Source organism: Equus przewalskii, chromosome 24, assembly GCF_037783145.1.
Source record: "Equus przewalskii isolate Varuska chromosome 24, EquPr2, whole genome shotgun sequence".
Lineage (NCBI taxonomy): Eukaryota > Metazoa > Chordata > Mammalia > Perissodactyla > Equidae > Equus > Equus przewalskii.
This window is the reverse complement of record NC_091854.1, coordinates 1,649,259-1,662,626: the sequence shown is the minus strand read 5'-3', so window position 1 is coordinate 1,662,626 and position 13,368 is coordinate 1,649,259. Positions and strand designations below refer to the sequence as shown.

Sequence of the window (13,368 nt, the reverse complement as noted above, 5' to 3'; positions counted from 1 at the left end):
CTTAACTGATTAACAGAGGACAGTTGAATGGAATACCTTGGAGGTCCTGTGTGTGGCACACGTTGATGGACTAGACATCCCAGCAAGGCATGTGCTTACAAGCAGAGTAAAAATGAAGGTACGTGCACGTGAGATTCATCCTATTAGCGCACTCCAGACTCAGGCATGAGCAAGTCTATCAATGAAACACACTTATTTCCCCATTAGCTTTTGCCCTCCTCAAATCTCTTGGGTCCTAAAATCCCCATTATGCCCATCCATATCAGGTCCTCAATAGCTTTCTTACTAATAGATTATGAGAAAATAAACACAGGCTTTCAACAAGTGCATTCAGAAATTCCCACAAAAATAGAATCCCTAAAGTGAGTCTTTCTCTTTCGGTCCTCTTACCTGATTTTCCACCCTCAGTTTTTTAGGTGATGAGCTTTGTGATCCAATAACTATTTTCTTAGTTGCATTGTAGTAAATCAAGTGTTTTTAATTATAGTTTCTGAAAGCTTAATGAGGTTAATTTCATTAATCTAAATCATAAATCCATGAGTACTATGACCACATATGCAAGATTTTCCAGAACAGAACATATTTCCACATCTTTTTATCCTTTTCCCCAAAATTAAAGTTAAGTAAATGCATAATTAAATGTGATTTTATTATTTCTCCTTTATAAGATTATTCATATAAATAAATGCACAAACAAAAAAGCAAACTCTCAGACATTGGCCAGAAAATCAAGTCACAGTATCTGTAAAATACCGATCACTCTTTATTTCTGCCAGAATGTGGAATGAGGAAAAAGTAGAAGCCAAGAGGTCAAATTCAAATTCAAATGACCTCAAGCTAAATGACAAAACGTTTTAAAAACTTTTAAAAATCACCTACCCAGCTGCCATTGCTAGCATGAGATCTTAGAGAACATACCCCAGGCCGTGTGCCAAACTATTAGCCATTTATATGGAAAAAAATAAAACGTTAGCCATCTTCTCAGTATCACATGATCTACTTTTGTCTATGGTAATAACAAATTAACAAGAGCTAATATTCACAGTTTGCTGTATACCGGACACCATACTAACCACTTTACAGGGCTTGTCTCACATAATCCATAAGTCAACCTTATGGATGGATACAATCAATATCCCAGGTCGACAGATAAGATAACTGAGGCTGGAAAGCTTGAGTAACTAATCCAAGATCCCACAATTAGTGGGTAAAGGAGGCGGGGTTTGAGCTCTGTTGTCTGAGACTTTATCACTCTGCCAAACCTCATGACTGCAAGGTGGGAAGGGTTGAGGTTTGCCCCGGCCTGGCAGGGATGGCTGGTATTTATAGGAACCCGGCATGGGAGTAAAATTACTTCCTTTCTATGAGGAGTGCCTATAGAGAGAGGTGGTGTGTTCCGGTTCAGTGGAGAGATTTTCTAATCACACGTCTATTGTGCTTTATGGTATACAAAACACTTCTGCGTACCATCTCATTGTCAAACCTCACAGCAATCCTATAAGATAGACAGGGCAAGCCTTGTCAACTCCATCCACAGATGAGGAACAGACTCCTGGGACATGGGCTATTGTTTGAAGTCATGTTGATGTGAACTGGCAGGACTCAGAGTCTTTAGTCTCCAAGGCTATGCCACTTCCGCTATAACACTCTACTTAAGTAGACACCTAGGGATCATCAGGATAGGATAAGTCAGACATCCACAGTGTACATATGCATTCAGCTCCGAAAGAAAACACTGATTAGCCTAAAAGGAAATGTGAGGGCTCAATGGCAAGTTTTCAGCTGACCTGGAGAAATGTAATATGTTCTGATTCTCTGCCCATAACTATTTCAGTTTTTCCTGCAACTCCTTGGAAGGACTCCCGAGCTTCCCACTCTAGGAAAGTGCTGACTTCAGCCCTGCAAGTGATAAGAAATGCCTAAGGGGTGCTGCTCTAGTGAAGAAGTCAGAGGAGAAAGAGCTGGCTGGCACACTGAAGCCCAGGGGCTGGGAGGAGCTGGGAGAAATGATGATGCAGCCTCTGACAAATGCTTTCCAGGAGTGATGGATGATTAAGAAAGGTTCCTACAGACAAAAAACCCGTTCTAAATGAAGTGGCACATTCCTGATCTATTATGCTGTAGTTGAGTCCAAATTTAAAATATGCTGTGCAATTGATATCTAGCTTTTCCCCTCAGCATTTGATTTCCAACTAAATGTATGTAAAAACAGATTTTGCCCTTTGCACTTCCCAAGTTACACTTTAGGAATGAAAGAAACAGAAAGGGGCAAAGAAAAGAAATTTTGAAGAAAATAAACGAAAAGAATCTTTCATGTAGCTGTAAATAAAAAGATCTTTTAAAAAAAAAATACCTAAAACAAAAATATGGATAAAAAGATTCACCTGGATTGTTTCTCTTTTAACTAGTGGAAGATAAAAATTCTTTTACTCATTTAGGCAAAAACCAGTGGATTTTCTGGCTTGATAATCAAGACTTCTTGAAAATGGGAAAGGCAAAGGTGTGAGAAAGCCACAATTCTACATTTAAATGACACATAAAATTTAAATGACATAGTCCACTAAAGGAGTGACAGAAAGCTGTTTCTGGTGTGAATGATAGCAGCAGCCTCAACCCTATGTATTCCTGGAGCATCGTCTGTATCCATCGCTATGCTGGGCATTCCTTAGGAGGAAAGGCTTTTCTACCCTTTACAAGAAGAGGTTTGGCTACCCCTCTCCCATTGAGCTGACACCTGTGGATGCAAGTTAATGAAGAATAGGGAACGTGAAATTGATGGGGGAAAAGGTCTATAAGGGGTGACAAGACTGAATTTGGGGGCAGAAACAGAGCCACAGATTTTATTTGTCAGTAAAGCAGGGTTTGTAATGTGGGGAACTCCTAAACACCTGAAAATACAAAAGTCACCACCAAGGGTCCCCCAGGCATTCTAGAAACTACTTTGATAGGGGATGTTTTCAGCTATGAATAAAAGAAACTACCCCTCAACCCCCAAAAATGTAACAGTGGCTTAAACAAATTTGTGTATATTTTGCATATATAACAAGAGGTTCCCAGTAGGAAATCTGGGGCTGATCTGGCAACTCTACGATGCCACTGGGGAGCCAGGCTCATTCTAGCCCTCCACTTCACCATCACCATGTTTGCTTTTGTTTGCATGATCCCTCATTGCCATAAAATGACTGCTTCACATCCACCATTGAGTTTGTTTTCTGGAGAAAGGAAAGATTGAACACTGAAGGATAAAAGGCATGTGCAAGCTGAGTCTGTCCCTCCTTAAAAGACCCTTCTGGGCCAGCCCCATGGTGTGGTGGTTAAGTTTGGCATGCTCCACATCAGCGTCCCAGGTTTGTGGGTTTGGATCCCTGGCGCAGACCTACAGCACTCATCAGTCATGCTGTGGCGACCCACATATAAAGTGGAGAAGGATTGGCACAGATGTCAGCTCACGGATAATCTTCCTCAATCAAAAAAAAGAAAAAAGACCCTTCTTAGAAGCTTTACCTAGTAAATTCTAATTTCATCTCATTGGCCACCCCTGGCTGCCAGGGATGCTAGGAAGTGTAGTACTTTTGTTTAGATGAAGCATGACAACCTAAACAAAATGGGAAACAAAAAAGGAAAGCAGGAGGGTGGATGCTGGGAAGGCAACTTGCAGCTTTGCTCCAGAGGGGAAGTGGCTGCTGTTCAATGTCATCCTCAAAGGTTAAGAATAGACCTCAGACATCTAAACATTTTCGTTAATCTTCATTAACCTATTGTGATTTAATTATCCATAACTTTATCAGCATCCTTTGAATCTTCGGACTTTAAAACAGGTTGCTTCCTGCTCCATAAAAATAACTCAAGGGGCCGGCCCAGTGGCGTAGCAGTTGGGTTCATGCAGTCTGATTCGTTACCCTGTGGTTCACCGGTTCAGATCTCGGGTGCAGACCTACGCACTCCTTGTCAAGCCAGGCTGTGACAGGCATCCCACATATAAAGTAGAGGAGGATGGGCACGGATGTTAGCTCAGGGCCAGTCTTCTTCAGCAAAAAGAGGAGGATTGGCGGCATATGTTAGCTCAGGGCTAATCTTCCTCAAAAAAAAGAAAAAAAGCTCAGGTCAACTACCCTTTATAAAGGTTGTAGATTTACCAAGCACTAGTTTTACAATATAAGAAATCTATTGCTAACATTTATTTAGTAGTTACTGTGCTTCAAGCATTGTATATATATATCTTATATAATCCTTAAAATATTCCCATTAATTAAATATTATTTTATTTTTGTCTGTTTTGTTGACTGTTGTATCCCAAAGCACCTATAACAGTGCTAATAACATCCCAATAAATATTTGTGGAATGAATGAATATCCATTTTGCAGACTGGAAATATGAAGCATAAATTAGCATAAATTTCGTAACATCTAAATTTAGTAAATGGCAGAGCCAGAGTAGAAACTTTTGTAGTCTGACTCTAGAAGTTATGTCTTTACCCTATGACAGCTGATTTCGAGTAGAAATAAACAATTTTCTGATGGCAGGGCCCACAGTTTACTGTCAATTAGTATCCTCAGCTTCTAACACAGCGCTTGAAACATCTTAAGTGTCAATAAATACTTCTAATGAATTAACGATAGGCAGAGGAGCAGACAGTGACCAGTAGACCTACAAATCCCAAACTGATATCAGCACTGGGACAATGTGAGGAGCCTGACAAAGCCAGACAAATTCTTTCGGATACTCAAGCAACCTAAGCCTAGAAATCTCCAAGGAGATCATTCCTCAGTCTCTTTATGTAAAGATTTCCTTTGCTACATTTGAAACTTCACTTCCAAAAAGAAAAACTAAAAGAATAGGAAATATTACTTGAGCTAAAAATTTTAAAACAAGGTTGTTACCGTTTCAGCAACCTTGACATTTGCTGTTTCTTCTGCCTGCAACTTTCTTCCAGCAGATATGTGTATAACTTGTTCTCTTACTTTAGTTGGATCTCTGCTCAAATTTCATATCCTCAGAGGTACTATCCCTTACCCTTCTATCTAAAATAGTCCCCCTCCACTCTCTATCCATTTATCTTCATTTATTTTTCTTCATAACACGCAATAGTACTGGACAGTGTATTTTATATTCATTTCTGTATTGTCATCTTCCGAATAGATAGTAAGAGTCCTCAGAGCAGGATCTTTACCTCGTTTGGTTACCACCACATCCACAGAACTTACCGTAGATAGCACTGAACACATTGTAGGATCTCACTAATTACTAATTCGGAGAATCAATGAATCGATGAAACTAATTCAAGAATGGCAGAAAAGAAAACTAGTAGAGATCAGTACACTCTGGAAAGTGATTAATGCTACATACAAAGATGACTAAGACAGATCAACTTCTATACTGTCAGTTATCAATTAAAATTAATATACTTTTGGTTCTAATCCTAAAAGAAATTCCTTTTATGAGCATTTTCCTCTCCTGGAGGAGGCGGTTTGTGTAGTTGTGAACTTTATCTTGTGGGTGCCATGGGAACAGCGTGCTTTATGCAATCAGTTATCCATTTTAAGAAAATCTCAAAAGTTGCCTAAAAGAAACAACCTCCAGAGACCCTAATTGATATCACTGGTGGTTTTCGATATAGTTCTGGAAATCATAAAGTTGAATATCAATAAACACAATGAGGAGAGGAAGCAATGCTATGACCATTCTGTCTTCAAGAAACAAAATCTTGATAATGCATCAACCATTTATCCCCTAACTAGACAGAGGAGAGTATGTGTTGAATTGTATTGAAAGAGTTTCATTTCAACAGATTGAAAATTTATAAACATAAGCAAGAACCTACCAGCTATAATTAAGAAATGAGTTACTACCACAATGGTTGTTGAACCATTGATCCCAGGAGTATTTTAAATAGGGTTTTTGATCCCTTTTGTTATGAAAATCTAGATGTAGATACATCTTACTCAGGGGTTGAACCATACGACCTTTTTAACACTGATATGGACCGAATTGTGTTCCCCCAAAATTCATATGTTGAAGCGCTAATCACAAAGTGATCCAGGTTTACTAACGTGGTAGTGACATGGTGGGTGGTTTCCAGAGAAAAAGCGGAAGCACGTATGTCACTTCTGCCACATTCTGAAGGCCAATGAAAGTCATTCCAGAGTCATGGAGTAAGGAAATAGACTTACTTCTTGATGGAAGAATCTGCAAGGTCACATTGCAAAGGGCTGTTAATTGTGGCCTTCAATGCAACCAGTTCACATTGGAGAATCTGAAAAAGCAATTTACAAAGTGAATGCGTGAGTGGAAATGAAAGTAGGAAGGGGGCACCTGTAGGGATAAATCAGGGCTGACGTCACTCAAGCATAATTATCATAATTTAAGTAATAGTTATACATATAGAGGAGAGTGGAGAGATTATTCTAATTCTCTTAATGAAAGAAAATTCACTTCTTTAAAGAAAATTTAAAGAAATTTAAATGAGAAGGATCTTAATTACATAACCTGAACATGGAGATTTTCACTCTCTGAAGTAAATCAATTCGTGTTGTGCTAAAATCTGTGAGTTTTCTTTTTCCCTTCCTGTTGTACGAATATTTCTTTATAATAATTCTCTTTGTGAAGCACAATAACTACCCAGCCGGCCTGCCAGTTCTCTCGGAGTGGGAGGCTGTCAAATGGTACATGAGAGTCAGGCAAAAATGCAACCATCTTTCCGCATCGTGACACTCATGAATCAGACCAAAAGCTTTTAGAAATGTGGAGACAATACCCGAGTTCTAGGCCTGAGTGTACAGAAACAGAACTGTCATGAGTACAGCATGTTCCCAGACACAGGAGATAAAAGTCAACAAAAAGTAAGCAGCCTTCAGTTCCTTTCAAACCTTCAACATGGTTGGGTTTTAGGGGTTTTTTTCTGGTTTGACAGTAGTTAAATGAAAAGTCACACTTATGCTCTTTGTAAGGAGCTTTTTCTTTTTAATCTAGAAGAAAGAAGAAATACGTCATTTAACAAAGCAAAATTTCTATGAGAAACACAATTATGATTAGTATGTATATTATATATTCATGCACATTCAAAAAAAATCCTTTATTTTCTATAATTTAATGTAAATTTTACTTTGTGTCCTAACTTTTCCAGAGAGGTGAAAATTTAATCTCAGCCAATGCAGTGGCCCCTCCAGGGAGCTTATGTGGTGCCAAGGTATTAGGGACCGAGAGGGGGCATCTGGCCCTGTTGGTGGCTGTTGACACTGGAATCCACAGAAATGCCCATCATCCCACCTGGGCCTCAGTTGTTGGCCCCTGAATATCACACTGCACTTTTCCTGGTTCTTGTCAGCAAGATCCCATCAGGTCCAGCAACTGTCTCCATTACTTCTGTGTTCCCATTAGGTACACAGAAATTATTATTTTTTCTTTCCACAGAGTGTGGAAATCCAAGCTAGTCTGTTTTAAGGTCCTGTATGCCGAAATACACTGTTCAGTCAATTCAGCTTTCTGAGGTCGTGCTCTTTCTCAAGGGCTTAACTAGGAAAGTAGACACGACACGTGTCTTTTCCCCTTTGGGGCCCCCACGAGTCCCTCTCTGGGGCTCAGTTGCAGAAGCAAGAGGGAGGACCTTTGACCCCAGACTAGTCATGTTCACCCTCATCACTTCCCGTCTGACTCTTTTCTCTCTTATATGTGAGGGAATCTTCCCTAGGTGGTGAGCCGGGAGGAGGGGAGCGGGCGGGACCAGGGGGGCGGGTTGTTCTTTCTCATATTTTCTCCTACATCATTCGTCAATATTATGAGTAACTTTGTTCCTCTGAGGAGAGAAAGTGAGTGTGATAGATTTAATTTAGGGCTTATTGGAAAAAAACAGCTTACTTCTTTAAAATGAGATCTGGACCTTTTTCTGTGTTGAACTCTAGTATAGATATGTTTAATACAATTTCACTGTCTTCTATTATTTAATAAAAATTAGAAACATCACTTTATTTATAAACATACTTATTAGCATAGTCCTCTAAGGAGCAAAAGTCAGAAAGAGACTTCTTTTTTTCTGTTTGTCACTCTGCATTTTCCCCATAAAACTGCCTAGTTGTTTGAAAGGAGGAAAAGCCAAAGAGCAAAAGGAAATGTAAGGGCAAAAATATTCATTAGCGATTCAAAAATAGTATGCTTTCACACAAACCACGGTAATCATGTTTGCTTCACACAGAATTATTTTTCTCTTGGAAAATGTATTATTTTCTTTGACAGCGCAATCAGAGTTACATTATGGCAGTCTCATCCCAAACGTAGGTCAAAATCGATTCCATTTCATTAAATACTTTATAATTGATTCGAAAGCATGAGAGTAAGCGGTGGCAGTGGATGGTTTTGGGCTTAGTGAAAAAAGGAGATGACTTCTTGAAAGAGAGAGACCACCTTCTTTGTTCAATTCTAGTGTACATATGTTTAATGGCATTTTAATAAAAATTAGAATTATTTTATTTATAAAAAGACATAAACATAGTCCATCTTTTGACTATCCATCTATTCAGCTAATACATAGATTTATTTGGGGTGAACAGACTTCTCCATTATCACTACCCACTAGGATGAGACAACTAATACCACAAACAAGAATGATCTGGAAATACTTCCCACAGACTGTGAGAATTACATGTGCATTTATATATGTCAATCTTCATTCCAAGACTAAATAGCAATTTTTGATCATTCTAGTTTAATGTAATTCAGAGTTTATCAAACTAAAATTCTTAGTTTCTTGGGGGTTTTTAGTCATATTTGGGGAGTCAGCAAGTCTTCCTGATGGGCAAATATTAGTACTGTCTATGCCTTTTCTCCCTTTTGTTGATTTGGGTAATTAAACATTTACTGTGCTATCTTATCCCAGGGTCCCCTGAAAGCAGAACAGAGTTGGCTGCAGGTAGTTTATTTGGGACAAGATCAGAGGAAGCAGAAGCAAGAGAGCAGGGAGAGTGACATAAGGAAGGGGGAAAAGGCAGTAAGTGGTAACTTTTAGCTAACTACCACTTAGGACAATTCAAGTTGAAATCTCACTGAGGACCCTGTGAGGAACCGTGTGGAACACACCTCAGATTTACCTCACTGAAGGGCAAGCGAACAGGGCATTTATATGCCTATTCACATCCTCACAACTCCGCTCTCATTTCCAGCCTGCTGCTCTTCACAGGAGCTGAGAGCCTACTGTGGATTTGGAGACTCACAGAGAAGCCCATAGCAAGCAATCGAGGGAGGCGCTGGCAATGTGCAGAGCACCAGCTATATTTGACTTAGCGAATTCTCTAAAGCTGAGTTTTCTCTTTGAACAAATTGCGAGAAGTTTTGCTTTGTCTTCCTTTCAGGATCTAGTACTTTCTAGGATTTTTTCAGTAGTGTCAATTCAATTAGTCTTCGCCACACATTGTGTGATAGGCAAATGTACATCTCATTTATGGGTGAGAAATCAGAGGCTCAGTGAGGAAAATTAACTTTCTGGACCTTCAAAGCTCTTCACTGGTATTCTTTCCAATATACTCAGTTGCTTCTAGTGAAGTAAGAGATGTGAAATTTAGAAAGAACTTTGAAATTTGTGAAGACCTTTGGATTAAGCCATAGTGATTCAAACTATAAATTCCACCCTGTAACTTTCAGCCCTTAGGAAAATAAAAAGAGAATGTCTTAGTCATAACCTTTGTCTGTGACTGGCAGAAACCCAACTTAGGTAAAGAAGGAATTTATTGACTCAGGTAACCAAACGATGGACAGAGTCTTCTAGGTGACTTTGTTTCATTCTTTATTTTTTCTTGAGGAAGATTAGCCCTGAGCTAACATCTGCTGCCAATCTTCCTATTTTTGCTGAGGAAGACTGGTCCTGAGCTTACATCTGTGCCCAGCTTCCTCTACTTTATATGTGGGACACCTGCCACAGCATGGTTTGATAAGTGGTGGGGAGGTCCATGCCCGGGGCCACCAAAGCAGAGTATGCGAACTTAACTGCTGCACCACCTGGCCAGCCCCACTTTGTTTCTGTTTATTGGTTCCCTTTGTGTCTACTATAAACCAACTTCTTCCCCAGGCTAGAGTGCATTTCCATCCTATTCAGAACCGGAGGTTCTGGAGTGTCAGAGCCCCCAGTCTAGATTAAAGAGAAGCTGGAATCTAGTCTCTCTAATCCAAAATTTGAAAATCCCAGAGAAGATCTCTGATTGGCCCAACTTCAATCGGGCATGCATCTCTAAATAGATTACTGATACCAGAGAATCAGGACCTGCTTAAACTGTCAGGTCTACAGACTGCGGAGGGATTCAGAATGGAAGAATTTCTTGAAAAAAATAGAAGCTACAATTTGGGGCAGACAAGCAATTATTATCTGTCAACCCCCAAGGGGAAAAGAATGTGACATCTACTTTCTTAGTATTGATATTCATTAAACATAAAAACTTAAATCCTTTTTCTTTTTTTTTATTTCTGTCTTTTCATGTTTTTGTTAAGCATATTTGACCAAGTTGGCCAAAGTTCTCTGATTTTTTGACACGATTTAGGCACAACCACGATCTTAATTGAGGTAAGAAATCCTTACAGAATTGAGGTGCAAAATTATTTTTGTATTAAGTATTAGTTATTATCTATTAAGGTCTGGGCTCTTGCCGTGAGTGTTCCTCCAGTGAAATAAATGGAAACTAATACCACAAGAAGATTAAAATGCAAAAAAAATATACAATATTTAACGCCAGTCCTGTAGTTTGTATATTGTTTCTTTACTTTATTATCACCATTATACAATCTATAAAACACAAAATGAATTTTTTTCACCAAGCTCAAATTTCAACATTTTAACCAAAGGATATTTAAATTTTATCTCTAGTTTTCAGTTTGCACACATATTCGGGACTTTGAGTTAGCTGGAGTGGGACAAACCTTACTATGCCATAGCTCTTGGCCCCAGGGGAAGCAGCCATGGCCCATTTCTGCTGGATTTTTGGGTTTTTTTGCTTTCATATAGAATGGGAGTCTATCGGCAAGGTCTTCCAGAAGAATGACTGCATCAAACCAGTTAAACCCAGAGTGGGCATTTTGAAACCAGTGTCTCATAAGATTTGCTAAAAATGGAGTTACACAATGTTCTGCTTTCTTCTATCCTTAAAGAGATTCTGCCCCTGAAATGAAGCATTTCAGGCCCAGCAAGTTCCAGCAACTTTACAGGTCGGAACATCTCAACAAAGCAAACTCTGCTTCTGGCTGACAAATTCCCCAAATCAACAAACTAACAAAAAGTTGTTAGATTTGGTAGTAAGAATCAGGCTAAGTTAAACATTTTTTGGATGCTTGTTTAGCAAAATCTTACAAAGATTTCACCAAAGTAGTCCCTGAAATACCTTCAAACTTGCCGAGTTTAATGACAGCTACTCTTCCCTTTAAAGAGTTAGCCCTCAGATTTCCAATAGTTCACAAAAGCAGTTTTGAAAACTTTCCTCATTAGACATGGAAACACACTGCCCTCGAGCCTCGAGCCCTTCAGTGTAATTGCTCCAAGTGAAATACCACATAATATTAACCTACTTGGACATCCCGGAGAAGTTTTCAAGTGGCTCATTACCTCTGAAGATAGTCAGTGTACTTCCTAATGTTTTCAAAACTTGTGGGAAACAGGAAATGAAACCAGAGAGCCAGGTCTTCTAAAATAATCTAATATTCATGCTGGCCTCAGCAGAATCATCACTATTAATATACACTGAGCGATCTCTGGCTGCCAAGTACTTCACACTTAGCAATTCATTTCATCCTCACAAACAACATTATTTTCCTGTTTTACAATGAAGAAAGCTGAGGCACAGAAAGAGTAAGTAACACGCCTGGTGCCACACAGCAAGAGAACAGCAAAGCCAAGATCCAAATCTCCATACTCTAAAATACTACATTGTTCTGCCACTTAAAATAATTCTGGCCTCCTGAGAATGACTCATGTGAGTTTTCTCGGGGATTTTTACTCTGTTGAATTGTGTCTTTTATGTGGGAAGAGGACAGGCCAGCTAAGAGGAGCTAAGTGGGGCTCTGCATTCAAGAAAGGAAAGAGGTTCTTTCTCGCTGCATCTTGTCACAGGTGTTCTTTCTTGCTACTGCATTCATTGTGCAGTGCACGCTATGGATGCTAAGCACATTTTTACTACAGATGCTACAGTATGTTGGACCTCTGACTGTCGTTTAATGTGTGAATGTGTTGAAGGCATCTGGTGATAAAGGGACATCGGCGACATGAAGAAGAGCCCCAAAACCTTAGACTTAGGAGGATAATGCACAGGATGCATTCCTTTTAGTTGTGAAATGGAGTCTCAGTTGAGGGGCACTTTGGGGTCCATTGTGTTGTAATAATATTGATCATATATTTTATTGATAATCTATGCAGGAACAACATTGGACATTTCGTATGCATTAATTTTATCTAATTCTTATAATACCTCTACAAGATGGCTATTATGGTCCCCATTTTACAAATGACAGCCACAGTGCTAGTCAGTAGCAGAGATAGAATTTTACCTTGTGTCTTTTTTAATCCGAAGCCTGTGTTCTTTGCTGTTACTCTAGTTTTGCACAAAAGGGAGTCTAAATTTATTTTTTACACTGATAAAGGAATTGCCCAATTTTTGTTGTGTGGTACTGTGTCTCAGGAAGAGATCTCAGACAACACAACTGCAGACAGGCCTAGGGTCTCCAAAGCAGGTCGTTAGGAGCCAGGAAACACCCAAGGACTTGAAGACAAGACAATGTGGCAGTGGGAAGGAGAGTCAAGAGGAGAGGAGAAGCAAGGCAGACAGCATGGCAGAAATACAGTCCTCGAAACTGAAGTCACCCAGGTTTTGCTGAGGCCAGCCTTTCGAGCTCCACGTTACTACAGGGTCAGTAACTCTTCTTACGCTCAACCTAGATTCAGCATTACCATTCAGATTCCAAGTTACAGCTAATGATCTTCTACGTCTTGATGTTGCTCCTTATAGGCTGTTGTTAAAATCACAGTAGGTTCAGTAATCAACCTTTGAGTCTTCCTCTACAAGAGCACACCTGGCTGACAGCCATGAGGAGATTAACTGGTGGTTCTGAGAGATTGCTTGACATATCCCTTTGTTTCTGTCTCTTTCAACCAATGAAACTCTCCATTTTTACCAAAATATGTCAACAGCAACAGGAGATATGCTCATTTGAAAATGTTTATGAACAGTCACCTTACTTCAAGATGGCAAACTAAAACACAAATGTTACCATTTAAAGTATAACTTTAATACCTTCTCATAGCAAATACACAATTATTTAATTCCAAATACACGATTATTTAACTCTATTGAAAGTTATAGTGGAATAGACACTAAATGATTGTTGCTAAATGATGGATGCAT

General features: G+C 39.3%; 1 long non-coding RNA gene across 3 annotated transcripts in view; it reads right to left on the bottom strand.

Moving 5' to 3' along the window:
* Positions 1–460: 460 nt before the first annotated feature.
* LOC139079131 (uncharacterized) overlaps positions 461–13,368 on the bottom strand; it is a 30,002-nt gene continuing 17,094 nt past the window's right edge. The window contains exons 1-3 of one of the 3 annotated variants that reach the window (XR_011532461.1): positions 11,540–11,621; positions 6,172–6,254; positions 461–4,074 (exon numbers count right to left, since the gene is read on the bottom strand). This is a non-coding gene — a long non-coding RNA (uncharacterized lncRNA). Of the gene's footprint in view, positions 4,079–6,171; positions 6,255–11,539; positions 11,622–13,368 lie in introns of those variants that run through there. The other 2 variants (XR_011532463.1, XR_011532462.1) reach the window with 2 other exon arrangements.